At 35.6% G+C, this 11982-nt stretch overlaps 1 long non-coding RNA gene across 2 annotated transcripts; it reads right to left on the bottom strand.

Annotated features, from left to right (window-relative positions):
* Positions 1 to 3285: 3285 nt before the first annotated feature.
* Positions 3286 to 5861, bottom strand: LOC112493164 (uncharacterized). Of its 2 annotated transcripts, XR_009635107.1 has the most exons (3): positions 5509 to 5861; positions 4847 to 4977; positions 3286 to 3756 (listed from the first exon to the last, which is right to left on the bottom strand). It is a non-coding gene; the product is annotated as an uncharacterized LOC112493164 (long non-coding RNA). The 2 variants fall into 2 exon arrangements; XR_003057546.3 differs by lacking the exons at positions 4847 to 4977; positions 5509 to 5861 and adding an exon at positions 4225 to 4820.
* Between the last annotated feature and the right edge of the window lie 6121 nt (positions 5862 to 11982).

Raw genomic sequence — 11982 nt, 5'->3', positions numbered from 1 at the left:
CCCCCCCCCCCCGGTACACCATGAATGAGCTTCAATTGGAGAAATTGAAGGTCACCATCAGCTTTAGAGGGTCCAAATTAAGGAGAAGGGACCGAGAACCCAGTCGGAAACGGCGAGAATCCGGTGACCGGACGAGCTGCTGCCGCTGGCTTCCATGGCTATTTCCCGGCGCGTCAATAGCTTCCCCGGTGACCTGAGCACACTTCGACAAAGCTCAGATGATGGGCTACCGGTTGGTGTGGTCGGTACAACTTGGGTGCGCCGGAGTACGGCGGATTCGGCTGGAGAGAGAGGGACGGCTGCCGCCGCTTCCACCCTCGATCTGGGCGTGTCGCAACCTGACAGGGCACCAAATTTGGCAGCCAAGCTCGCTAGCGGCTGGGAAATGTCTATAGCCGGTGCGTCAGTCCAATGGGTGGCCGGAAATGGTGAAGGCCGATGGACCTGAGGGAGAGAAGAGAAGAAAAGAGAAGAAAAAATAAGAAAGAAGAAAAAGAAGAGGGATCGGGGGGCTAGGTCCCCTTTTTTCCCCACGTGGGGGAAGGAAAAAAAAAAGAAAAAGAAAAAGAAATAAAAAGGAAATAAAATAAAATAAAATAAAATAAAATAAATAATAATTAAATAATATTATTGTATAAAATAATAATAAAATAATATGGCATTTAACCATAGTTGACATGTGGTATCTCACCGTTGTGACACATGGCAACTTTTATTAAGTCACACGTGGCACACTGTTCACATATTTAAAAATAATATTAAAATAATACTGTATTTGAAAAACTCTATAGGTCCATAACTTTCAAACCACATGTCTAAATGGGACGTGCCGCTAGTCTACGGACTCGTATCGACAAGTACTTCACAACCATGCATGAATCAAAGGTCAACTTTACATGAACAAAAAGTCAACTCCGGCACCCCTTGGACTGTTTGGACCTCAACTTGTTTTGCTCACAACTTTCAAACCGTAGCTCCATTTTTAACGTGTACTTCATAACGGTACCTTAGTCAACCTAGAATTTCATCTGAGTCAAAAAGTCAAAGTCAACATATATTAGTACAACATATGAAATACAAATTTGTGTGCATGTAACAATTGTATACCCCGAAATTAGCATCTGGAGGGCCACTAGAATGCTCCTCAGCTTTGGACGCATCTTTAGTGCTAACATCTTTAGCACCAACATCTTTAGCGCCAACTATTGGTGCTACAATTGGAGGTGACGTGTAGCGAACTTCATGTATGTCAATTGCTATTGTTCGTCAGTAATCCATAGTCTTCTCCTCATCAGTAGCATCTAACCTCCAGTGCACAACATACTACATGAAATGAAGAAAGGAAAAAAAAGTAAATTTGGAAACTGACTATGGTAATGTAACTTGAATGTAGTCGTACCATGTAGTCTAAAAAACATTTGCCTTACATTGCTATTGGAGGAGAACCAATTATGGACAGCAAAATGGTTCGGTTGCCTTGGAGTATGCCATCCAAGGATCCTCGGACAACGGGTTTCCAACCGGTCGGCAAATTGGTTACCAAAATTAGGGATTGCTTCAAACCCCCACACCTACAAAATACAAATTATAGGTTATTAAATATAATTTTTAAGTAAACGTTATATGTATTAAATATATTATCGTACCTGAAACACCAATGCAAAACCTTTTAGGTCATAATACTGTGATTTATTCTTTACTGCACGTCCTCGTCCTCGTTGCTGGAATGCATTGTGGAATGAGTTGATTGTCTCCTTGTAGCTCAGAATGCCCCAAGGGTAGGAATTAAATACGTCGAGATCAGCAACCAAATCAATGAATTTTTTATTTATTTGAACCTTCAGATCCATTCCGAGTACACCATGAACTAAGAAATATAGTAACGCAACTTTAACAGCATCCCAATCATCCACAAAAAGTGTATCCTTGAATAGTCCTTCCAGTTCGGGCGGTTTCAAGTCACTCCTGTCATCTAGCAACCTCGTGCGCAACTCATTTCCTTTGGAAATTTGCATATCATACATCTAAGGGTACCTACAAAACTTTAACCCACTAATGAGTGCGAATTCCCACTTCGTAAACCGCACTGCAGATCCGCCGAAGTTAAACTCCAGTACTTCTGGATTGTTGGACACAACTTGTCTGCAAAGCAGGTGACATTACCGACGGGCAATCGGTATTACCGATGAAAAAAGTCAGTAATCCAATTAATTCTTTTACTACTTGATGGAAAATTTACCAATGGATCAACGGTAATTGTCAGTTGTCAATTTTTTCAATTGAACTCACCACAATTCAATACAACCTTTGATAATGTGTATTTACACCAAGAACATGCTAAATAGAACTTTGTTTCATCATAAAAATGAAGGTAAATATAGTTGACAAATTTTTTGACTCCCATAAGTCTCCTAATGTGTATTTCGTGCAACATGCAAAATATACATTCATCAATGATCCTAAACAACAAAATCCCCATAAAGTTCGAAAAAAGTTTTAAAATTGCCAAAAAAATTTTATTACCGTTGGACTTTTGGTAATTTTTCCAGCAAGGGCAATTTGATTACCGATGGTTTCATTGGTAATTACCGAAGGCAAGACGATAATAAATGTTTTTGGCAAATTTAGAACTTTTTTTGAACTTTATGGGGATTTTGCTGTTTAGGATTATTGATGAATGTATATTTTGCATGTTGTTGCATGAAACACACATTAGAGGACTTGTAGGAGTCAAAAAATTTGTTAACTGTAATTACCGAAAGCCAATCGATACTTACCGATGAAACCTTCGGTAATTTTTCCAGTAAGGGCAATTTGATTACCAATGGTTTCATTGGTAATTACAGAAGGGCCTATGGTGATCAAATTTTTGGCAATTTTAGAACTTTTTCTAAACTTTATGGGAATTTTGCTTTTTAAGATCATTGATAAATGTATATTTTGCATGTTGTTGCATGAAACACACATTAGGAGACTTGTGGGAGTCAAAAAATTTATCAACTATAATTACCAAAGGGCCTTCGGTAATTACAGATGAAACCGTTGGCATCGGTAATTATCGATGCACCATCCGTATTTATTTTTTTTATAAAATGTTTTCACCATCTGTAGTCAAAATAATTGCATAGTACAAGACAAAGTATATGCTTCATAAGAAAACGGCTATTGGACCTGAATTCGTCCACCATATCAACAAATAAAAGAAATTTTCAAAAGCCATGAAAGTAACTCAATACCATTGGAAGTTTTGCCTTTGAAAAAAAGAAAAAAAAATGTCAAAGTAGATGCTCAAAACAGCTTTCATGGAATGAAGTGAAAATTTATGGCTTTAATTCTCTTTTGTGAACAATAAATAGCCTTGTGGAAGACTTGACTCACAACCAATTCAATACTAACATTTCTCAACTGCATTGAACGACCAATGGTTGGCTTGCATATCTCTTCAACGGAAGAATCAATTCCACCCACCATGCATCCTTTAAAAGATTCAACATAACTCATCCGCATGAAAGTTCTATTCCATGGACACAAATCTTTTAAATTTCTCATTTCTTGATGTTGGCACATCACCATCTGCTGGAACTCAAGCAAGTTCAGACGATCTAACTGAGCATTGACGTGCATTCTCCTCAAAGTTTGCTCAAGCTTCATCAGCACTTCTTGCTCTTGTAATAGTTGTGTTGTAGCAGCGACAAATCTTTTCATTTTCTTCACTTTCCTCTCCATTTTCTTCAATCTATATTCCTAGCCAAACCACTGAAAACCATTCTGAATAGGATCATTACAAAATTGTTCAAGACGGTGATAAACAGGATTGGCACACGTCCTATGTATGCACAATCATACAAAGAAAGAAAAAGATATTACGTGTTACTGTTTACATTTAGATGGAAATTTCAATTTTTAAATAAAGAGAAGCACTTAAACAAAAGTTAACATCACACTGATAGAACATATTCTCTAAATGAATCAAAGAAACCAAGCTAGCCAGGAAGAGTTTCCAATAACCTACTAAACGGGTGGCTAATATTGATTTAGATTTCCCATTTTCAAAAGAAAAAGTCAAAAGAGTAGTTTTAAATTGTCCAAGATTCTTCATATGCTATCACCATTAATGCAAGTACCTTAAACATTTTTTAGCATAAGAAGAATTACGTGTATCATGCAATCAGATTAATCCAATCAAACAACCAACATCAACCAGGAAGACCAGATTGTTTACACCTTTATGTACCTTCCAAATTTAGTTCCTTGATCTTTTCTAATAGTGGAACAACAGGCTCCATGACAATATAGATAGCAACCTTTGTCGTATTACCACAAAAAGTTTTAGTCTCCATACTATAAAGGAATCATAAAATATTTGGTTGTTTGACTTGAAAAGAACAAACGTGACCTTTTTATACTAGTAGTTATCGCAAAAAAATTCCTTTACAGAAGGCCAGTAACAGAAGGATAAAGTAGCTAGATAGGGAAACAAAACATGTATTAAAGCTTTAGAAAAATAGCCATACTATCAGACAAAATCTATGGACTCTGAAAAAACAACCATGTTGAGTTAATGCTTGATAAAATCAAAAATTTAAACATTTTGTTACAAAAATATTACACTTAAATTTTATCATATTATTGGATTTCAAATTTTAGGGATGTGAGAATCTTTCATATCAATTCCCTCTTTGATTTTGATAGGTATATGTGACAAGAAAATCCATAATGCATCAATCCGCTAATATCTAAATTCAAAAATGTAGCAACCAAAATATTGAAAATTGCAAATAGAAGAATATTTAAACCAATCCAAGAAACCAAAGAGAATAAGAACTTTCTCAAGAAAAATACTAACCACATCAAAGAGTAAAACAGATGAGAACTTATAGTTCTGAGGCGCTTTACACCATTACGACCAGCAGCTAAATGTCCATCTTGGGCATTACTTCCAGAAAGAGAAAATATACATATAAGAGATCCATCATCCTAAAATACCAATTAAAAGTATATCAACATATCATGTATGTATATATGATAATATTTTCTTAGATTAGAGAAACTGGAGATTGAAATTCGTAATTGATGTATAGGAAATAACCAATAATAAGATTGTAGGAAGATCTGAGCATATAGACACATCCAAGTCTTTAACAGAACAGGTTATGGAATAGCTTCACTACTAAAATTTTCTCTTCATTTGTATGACCAAAGCATTATATAATTTCTACCACACACACGCAACCCCATAAAACATATCAACAAACAGTTAAAATGCATATGATTTTGGCCGCAAATAATAAAACCCAAAAATAATAGCATTCTAAAAACAAGTTCAGTAATTAATAATTAATAATTACTATATCCCATGTATAAGATCCATTAACTTAATATTTTCAATTGTAATAATCAAAAAAATTTCCAGAACAGCTAATAAAAACAAAAATAAAAGCAGACCCAAAAAACTGAACGGAACAAAATGTAAAAGAAAATTTAAGGGGGCTGAATGATCATCGTCACCTGATGAGGTTATTGTTTTAGTTGTCTCAGTGAGTCAGTGAGAAGCAGAGGAATGGGAAGAGTGGTGAGAAGAAGAAGAAGCAGAAGAACAAGAGGAAGGAGGAGTTTGTTGTAGACCTGCTCGTCGACTCTGAGGCGAAGACCGAGAAGGGCATGGCAGAGCTGATTGTTGAGCCTTGGATGCTTCCTCCACTCGCTCCTGCTCCTGAAGAACTCCGATTGTCCCAAAACACTTCGCCATTCTCTCTCACTTTCTCTTCCTCTTCTTCTTCGTGCTCCGTTTAAGGGAAAAATGGCGTAACCTTACATCTTCATTCTTCCTTTTCACATTTGCAAAGGGTAATGTGGGGATATTTGAAAATAGAAGGGTAAAACGAAAAAGGTTGGAAACGGGCGGGTAGTTTTCATTAAAGCCTTTAAAACAAAGGTATTGGATCAAATTCCCCTATATATTATTCTCATATCATTATGACAACTTTTGGGCTAAGGTAGGCCGAGCCCAATTGTTTTTTTGACAAAATAGACGTCCTATGACTCCAGGCTACAAATCAGTTTAATAGGGAGGGATTGTTCAATACATCACATATATATGTATAAAGACGTCGTCATATATTATGACAACTTCTAATTAATTACGCTTTGTCCAACCTCCTAAGTACAATTTCATAGCCCAAAGCACATATATGCCACAAAATTTTGATGAAAATTACATATATATATATATATATATATCTCTACACCGACCATCATAGAAATCATGGTGTATCAGCCGGCATGGATGGTAAAATAAATACTAAAGATCTCTGGTAAACATATTAAATATATATTGTCAATTTGACATTGTAATTCTAACCCATAACTTTTACAATGATTCATATTGGTTGCATTAATCTGTAATCTTTTCAATATCATTTTTTTTTTTTAAAAAAAAAAACTATATGTACATTGATCTTTTTTGGGCTGAAAATATCTAGTGGCTCGCACCACGGGTGGTGCGGGCTTATGAGGTACAGCATGGTAAATAAGCATAGCACATTTTACACCTGAGGAAGGTACAGCCCAACTTCTAATACGCTTGCTTTTGTCCTGTCAAAATATTGCTCGCATCTTCATCATTGCCGTGGCTTACCCGACTCACCGTGGCACCCTGGCATGGCCTCTGTGCCCTGGCATGAAGGTAGTAATTACCTTCTTCTTATTCTCCCGTATATATATATATATATATATATATTTTTTGAGGAATACTCTCCATGTATATTTAGTACTGCTACTACTTGCTCTTTTCTATATCTCTAAATTATTCTTCTCGTTTTGTTTGAATTCTAAATAAAGATGGTGTATCAGCCGGCATGGATAGTAAAAATAAATACTAAGGATCTCTGGTATACATATCAAATATATGTTGTCAATTTGAAGTTGTAATTCTAACCCATAAGTTTTACAATGATTCATATTGGTTACAGATCTTTTCATTATCTAATTTTTTTTTTCTTTTTTTAATATATGTACATGGATCTTTTTTGGCTCAAAATATATGTATATCTACAGCGAGCTTCTAGGGTGGCTTGCACTCTGGGCGATGTGGACCATGAGGTACACCATATTTTATCCGTGAGGAAGGTTCAGCCTAAACTTCTAATAAACGTGATTGACGGGTTTCAGCTCATGCACACGAACGTACGCCTGAGGAAGGTACAGCCCAAGCATCTAATAAACGTGATTGATGGGTTTCATCTCATTCATACGGGTGGCTCTCATCACATCCTAGCATGATCTCCTCCATATGCCCCTGGCATGGAGGTCACATCGCCACACCACCTATGAGGTTTCATTCCATGCATAATAATGGCTTTGTTTGGGAGACGGCTTTGATTGTTTGAGGTTGTAGTTTAAAAGATTAATTTAATAGGAGGGGTACTCTAAACCTTTTATATATTTTTTAAAATACTCGTATATAATTAATGTAGGATTTATGTTTACATATTCTAAGTAGATAAAACTTTATTTATATTAGCAAGTTAAAAAATTTTCTTAAACTTGGTATGGCCGGCCGTACGCAGAAATTATTATAATAATATTGAAAGTTGAGGAATTAGATGTGAATAATACTCTTTGAAATATTCAAGTACCCAATCATCAGAAGCTAGCCATGTGTCTTCCATACACACACATATGAAATATGAGAAAGTACGGAAAAATGATGTTTTTAGGGTGGGCTTGGCACCTTATAAAATAATGCTGCTTATGTATGTAATTGATTACAGTGAATCAGTACTGGCTCGTAAATTCATCAATTTTAAACGAATTATAACTAGCAACAACCTAACAGATATAATCAATTTGGATGAAATTAGTCTAATGAAAATTTCCAAGGAATTTAAGATTGCAAATCTTTTTCCTCAGTTTTCTTTTCTTTATGTCTTTTTTTCTTTAATTTATTTGTTGAAATTGCCCTTTGTCCTTTTTTTTTAAATAAAAAAAGTAAAAAAAAAAAAAAAGAAAAAAAAAAAAAGAAATAAGAATAGATTCGTAATACCGCAGGACTTGACCTTGTTAAAACGAAAATGGCTTTTGTCCCCCGTAAGAAAACTTCTTTTACCTTATTTTCTTCAATTTTATCTTTAAATGACAATGACGTTAGATCACTTTTATACATTAGAGAAATAATTAATTAATTTGATTCTTCTGAATACTGTACATTAGAATTCGTCCAATGTTATATATATATATATATATATAAACATACATGGTCATACATTGCTGCTTAACCTTACCTCATGGAGAATATGTAACGCAATCTTGAAGTTGATCAATTAGGAAAAGTCACTATCTCCTAAACAATAGGTCAAAAGTCATTATCTCCTATTCTGGAATAATGCCAGCTCAGCCAGCTCAGCACAGCTCTTATTGCCAGATCATCACAGCAGTTAATAAAAGTCATGTGACCTTTCACGTGTTTACAATTAGTTATTAGTCTGTTTTAGTTTCTGTTTTTAGTTGTGAGAATATAAATACACGATATATTAGCTTCTTGTAAATAAGCTTTACATATTAGTAAAAAACCCTCTTTGGAACTTTCTTGTCACCTGGTTCTTTCTTCTTGAATTTTCCCTAGTATTTTCTTTCTTTTTCTTGCTTTTTTCTTCCTTATCATGGTATCAGAGTCTGCCTTCATGGCTACTCAGAAATATGCACTGCTTGTTGTTTCACCTTCCTGAAGCAACGTTATAAAGCTTGATGAAGATAATTTTGTTCTATGGAGATCACAGATTCTTCTTACACTCAAAGGACATGATCTGAAAAAATTCATTCTTATACGAAGAACCGCATCAGGAACAGTTTCAATTCCTACGGATGATCGATCTGGCGGTGTTGCTGAGGTTGACAAAGAACTTGACTATTGGGTGAAACAGGATCAATTGCTTTTAGGATGGCTTCGAGCAACAATTTCACGTGGCGTTCTACATCATCTGGTTGGGTTACAAACAACATTTGATGTTTGGCAGACTCTCGTATCTAAGTATGCATCTCACTCAAGGTCTCAGATTTTATGTCTTCGAACGCAATGACAATCAACTAAAAAAAACAGTTTAAGCATTAATGAGTACTGGCTTAAAATGAAGATTATTGCTGATGATCTTGAGGCTGCTGGTGAATTTGTGCATGGGACGAATTTTGCTTGTTATATTCTTGGTGGTTTAGGACCTGAATTTGATCATGTATCTGAAAATCTTAATTCTAGACTAGACTTTATTGACTTGACAGAAGTTCGATCTCGATTACTTGCATATGAAAGTAAATTGGATGAGTATAATTATACTCTTTCTATAAATCTTAGTAATTCTCACTCAGCTAATATGATAAGTTTTGTTTCTCATACTGGTTTGACTTTGGCAAACTTGGTTCAACCTTCTCCTCATGGGCATTTTGAGACCTCTGGAAGTAAATTTCAGTTTTCTGGTCCCAATCTCAATGCTGGTCGTGGTTATCCAAGAGCTAGGTTTGACAAAGGCTTTGGCAACTACAATTATTGTCATGTGAGTTCCAATACTCGAGGCCGAGGTTTCTTTGGTCGTGGCAGAGGCAATAATCGACCAATTTGTCAAGTCTGTAAAATGGTTGGTCATACTGGTGATGTTTGCTATTAAGGTATGCTCAACCGTTTCAGCAACCTTTTCCACAGACAAGCTTTACTGGTGGAAGTGCTAATCCTTGGACTTTCTTTGCCGGCATTCCCAATACTCTCCGATCAGGTGTTTCTGATAATTGTCTATATAATTGTAATATGAGACCAACCACTATGTCTGAATCACCTACTAGGCTTGTTGCTCCACATTTATTATCATATAGTTCAGCATCTAGTTTGTCAACTCCTTTTTCTTATGGTGTTACACCACATCTTAGCAGTTCTAACATCATTTCTAGTCCAGTACCACAGCAGTCCCCTGGTTTCTCTGCCAATAATGGTGTCAATCACTGTGGTGCCCCTCTTTCTGCTTCAATTGGCATGAATTCTGTTGGTTTTCCTTTTTATGTCTCATGTGTCAGCTTCTGCTGGACCGAATCCGGTTGGTTTTCCTTGCATGCCTCAACTGTCAACTTCAATTGGGTCAAATACTATTGGTTATTCTTTAGCACCTCTACTGTTAGCTAATATGAATAATCTGTCTATTTCTCCACATTCTAGTGCTAATGTTGTGTCTGCAACAGTTGACAAAAATCCTTCCTGGTTCTTAAACAATGGAGCTACCTATCATGTAGCTGCAGATGGTGATAGCCTGCTTGAGCAAATTGAGTATCAAGGGAAAAACAAACTTATTGGTGGCAATGGACAACATGTAGATATTACTCAGATTGGTAACACATTCATACCTTCCATGTCTATGTTAGTAAGACTTAACAATGTTTTGATTGTTCCTTGTATAGCAAAAAACTTGCTAAGTATCTCACAATTAACTAGAGACAATGGTTTAGTTGCTAAGTTTACTGATAGCTATTGTTTTATCAAGGACAAGTTAGGTAGAACTCAGCTTAGAAGAGTATTGGAAGATGGACTGTACAAGTTGCAAGCTCCTGTTCTTCGAAGAAAAAGTCTATATGCTAATCCGATGTTCACCAGTTCTTATGCTGCTGACTCTAGCTCAGCTCGTGACAAGGGTCACTGCTTGTTAACTTGTGCTAGTAAATCTGCTATTCGTGTTTCTGGTTTTGTTGGTGAATCATTTTGTTTTACTACTTGTGCTAGTAAATTTGCTATTGGTGTTTCTGGTGTTTTTGGTGAATCATTTTGTTTTCCTACTTGTGCTAGTAAATTTGCTATTGGTGTTTCTATTGTTATTGGTGAATCATTTTGTTTTCCTTTAGCACACACTACTTCCTCTCAACGTTTACCAGTTGTACCATGTGATAGCTATCGTAGAATCAATGCTTCAGAATTTGCATTGTTTCATAATAGACTTAGACATCCAAAAAACAAAGTTACATTGGAAGTCCTCAAAAGTTGTAATAAGAAATTTCTTAATAAACATGAGTTCTTTTGCGATGCATGTCAACTTGGAAAAAATCATTTGATCAATTTTCCTGTCTCTACTTCTAGAGCCTCAACACCTTTGGAAATCATTTATACAGATTTATGGGGGCATGCTTCAGTTAGTTCTAAGGAAGGGTACAAGTATTACATACAGTTTTTGGATGATTACTTAAGATATGTTTGGATATATCATTTAAGAATCAAGTCCGAGGCTTTGGCAATTTTTTTAAAATTTCATGCTATGGTTGAGAGGCAGTTTGATCGGAAAATTAAGGTTCTTCAAGCTGATTGGGGAGGTGAATTCAGACATTTTCTTCCTTATCTTTATAAGTTTGGTATTGTCTTTAGGCATCCTTGTCCTTATATTCACACACAAAATGGAAAAGTGGAAAGAAAGCATAAGCATCTTGTTGAACTAGGATTATGTCTTTTAGTTCAAGCTCATATGTGACTGGTTTATTGGTGGGAAGCTTTTCACTGTGCTTCTTTCTTGATCAATCGGCTACCAACTTAGGTTCTTAATCAACTCTCTCTCTATGAGGTTTTATTTCATAAAAAACCTGATTATACTTTTCTTAAAGTTTTTTAGTGTGCCTGTTTTCCCTATTTGAGACCTTACAACAAGGTTAAGCTGAACTTTTATACGACTAAGTGTGTCTTTTTGGGATATAGCCCTGATCATAAGGGTTATCATTGTTTACATCCATCTGGGAGATTTTACATTACAAATAGTGCTACTTTTCATGAAATTGAGTTTCCTTTTCGTACTGGTTTTTCATCTGGTTATGATAAAAAGACTGAAATTTCCTCTTCTTGTTCCTCTTCTGGTGCTCCTTTGTTTGTAATAAATAAAAATTTTTCCTCTATTCCTTTAACTCATTCCATTCTAGCTATCCCTACTTTTCCTAATTCAAATATACTAAGTTCTTTTCCTCAAAATACTT

The sequence above is a fragment of the Ziziphus jujuba genome, chromosome 12 (genome assembly GCF_031755915.1).
Source record: "Ziziphus jujuba cultivar Dongzao chromosome 12, ASM3175591v1".
Lineage (NCBI taxonomy): Eukaryota > Viridiplantae > Streptophyta > Magnoliopsida > Rosales > Rhamnaceae > Ziziphus > Ziziphus jujuba.
The sequence above is the reverse complement of the archived record's forward strand: the minus strand, read 5'-3'. Positions and strand labels throughout refer to the sequence as shown.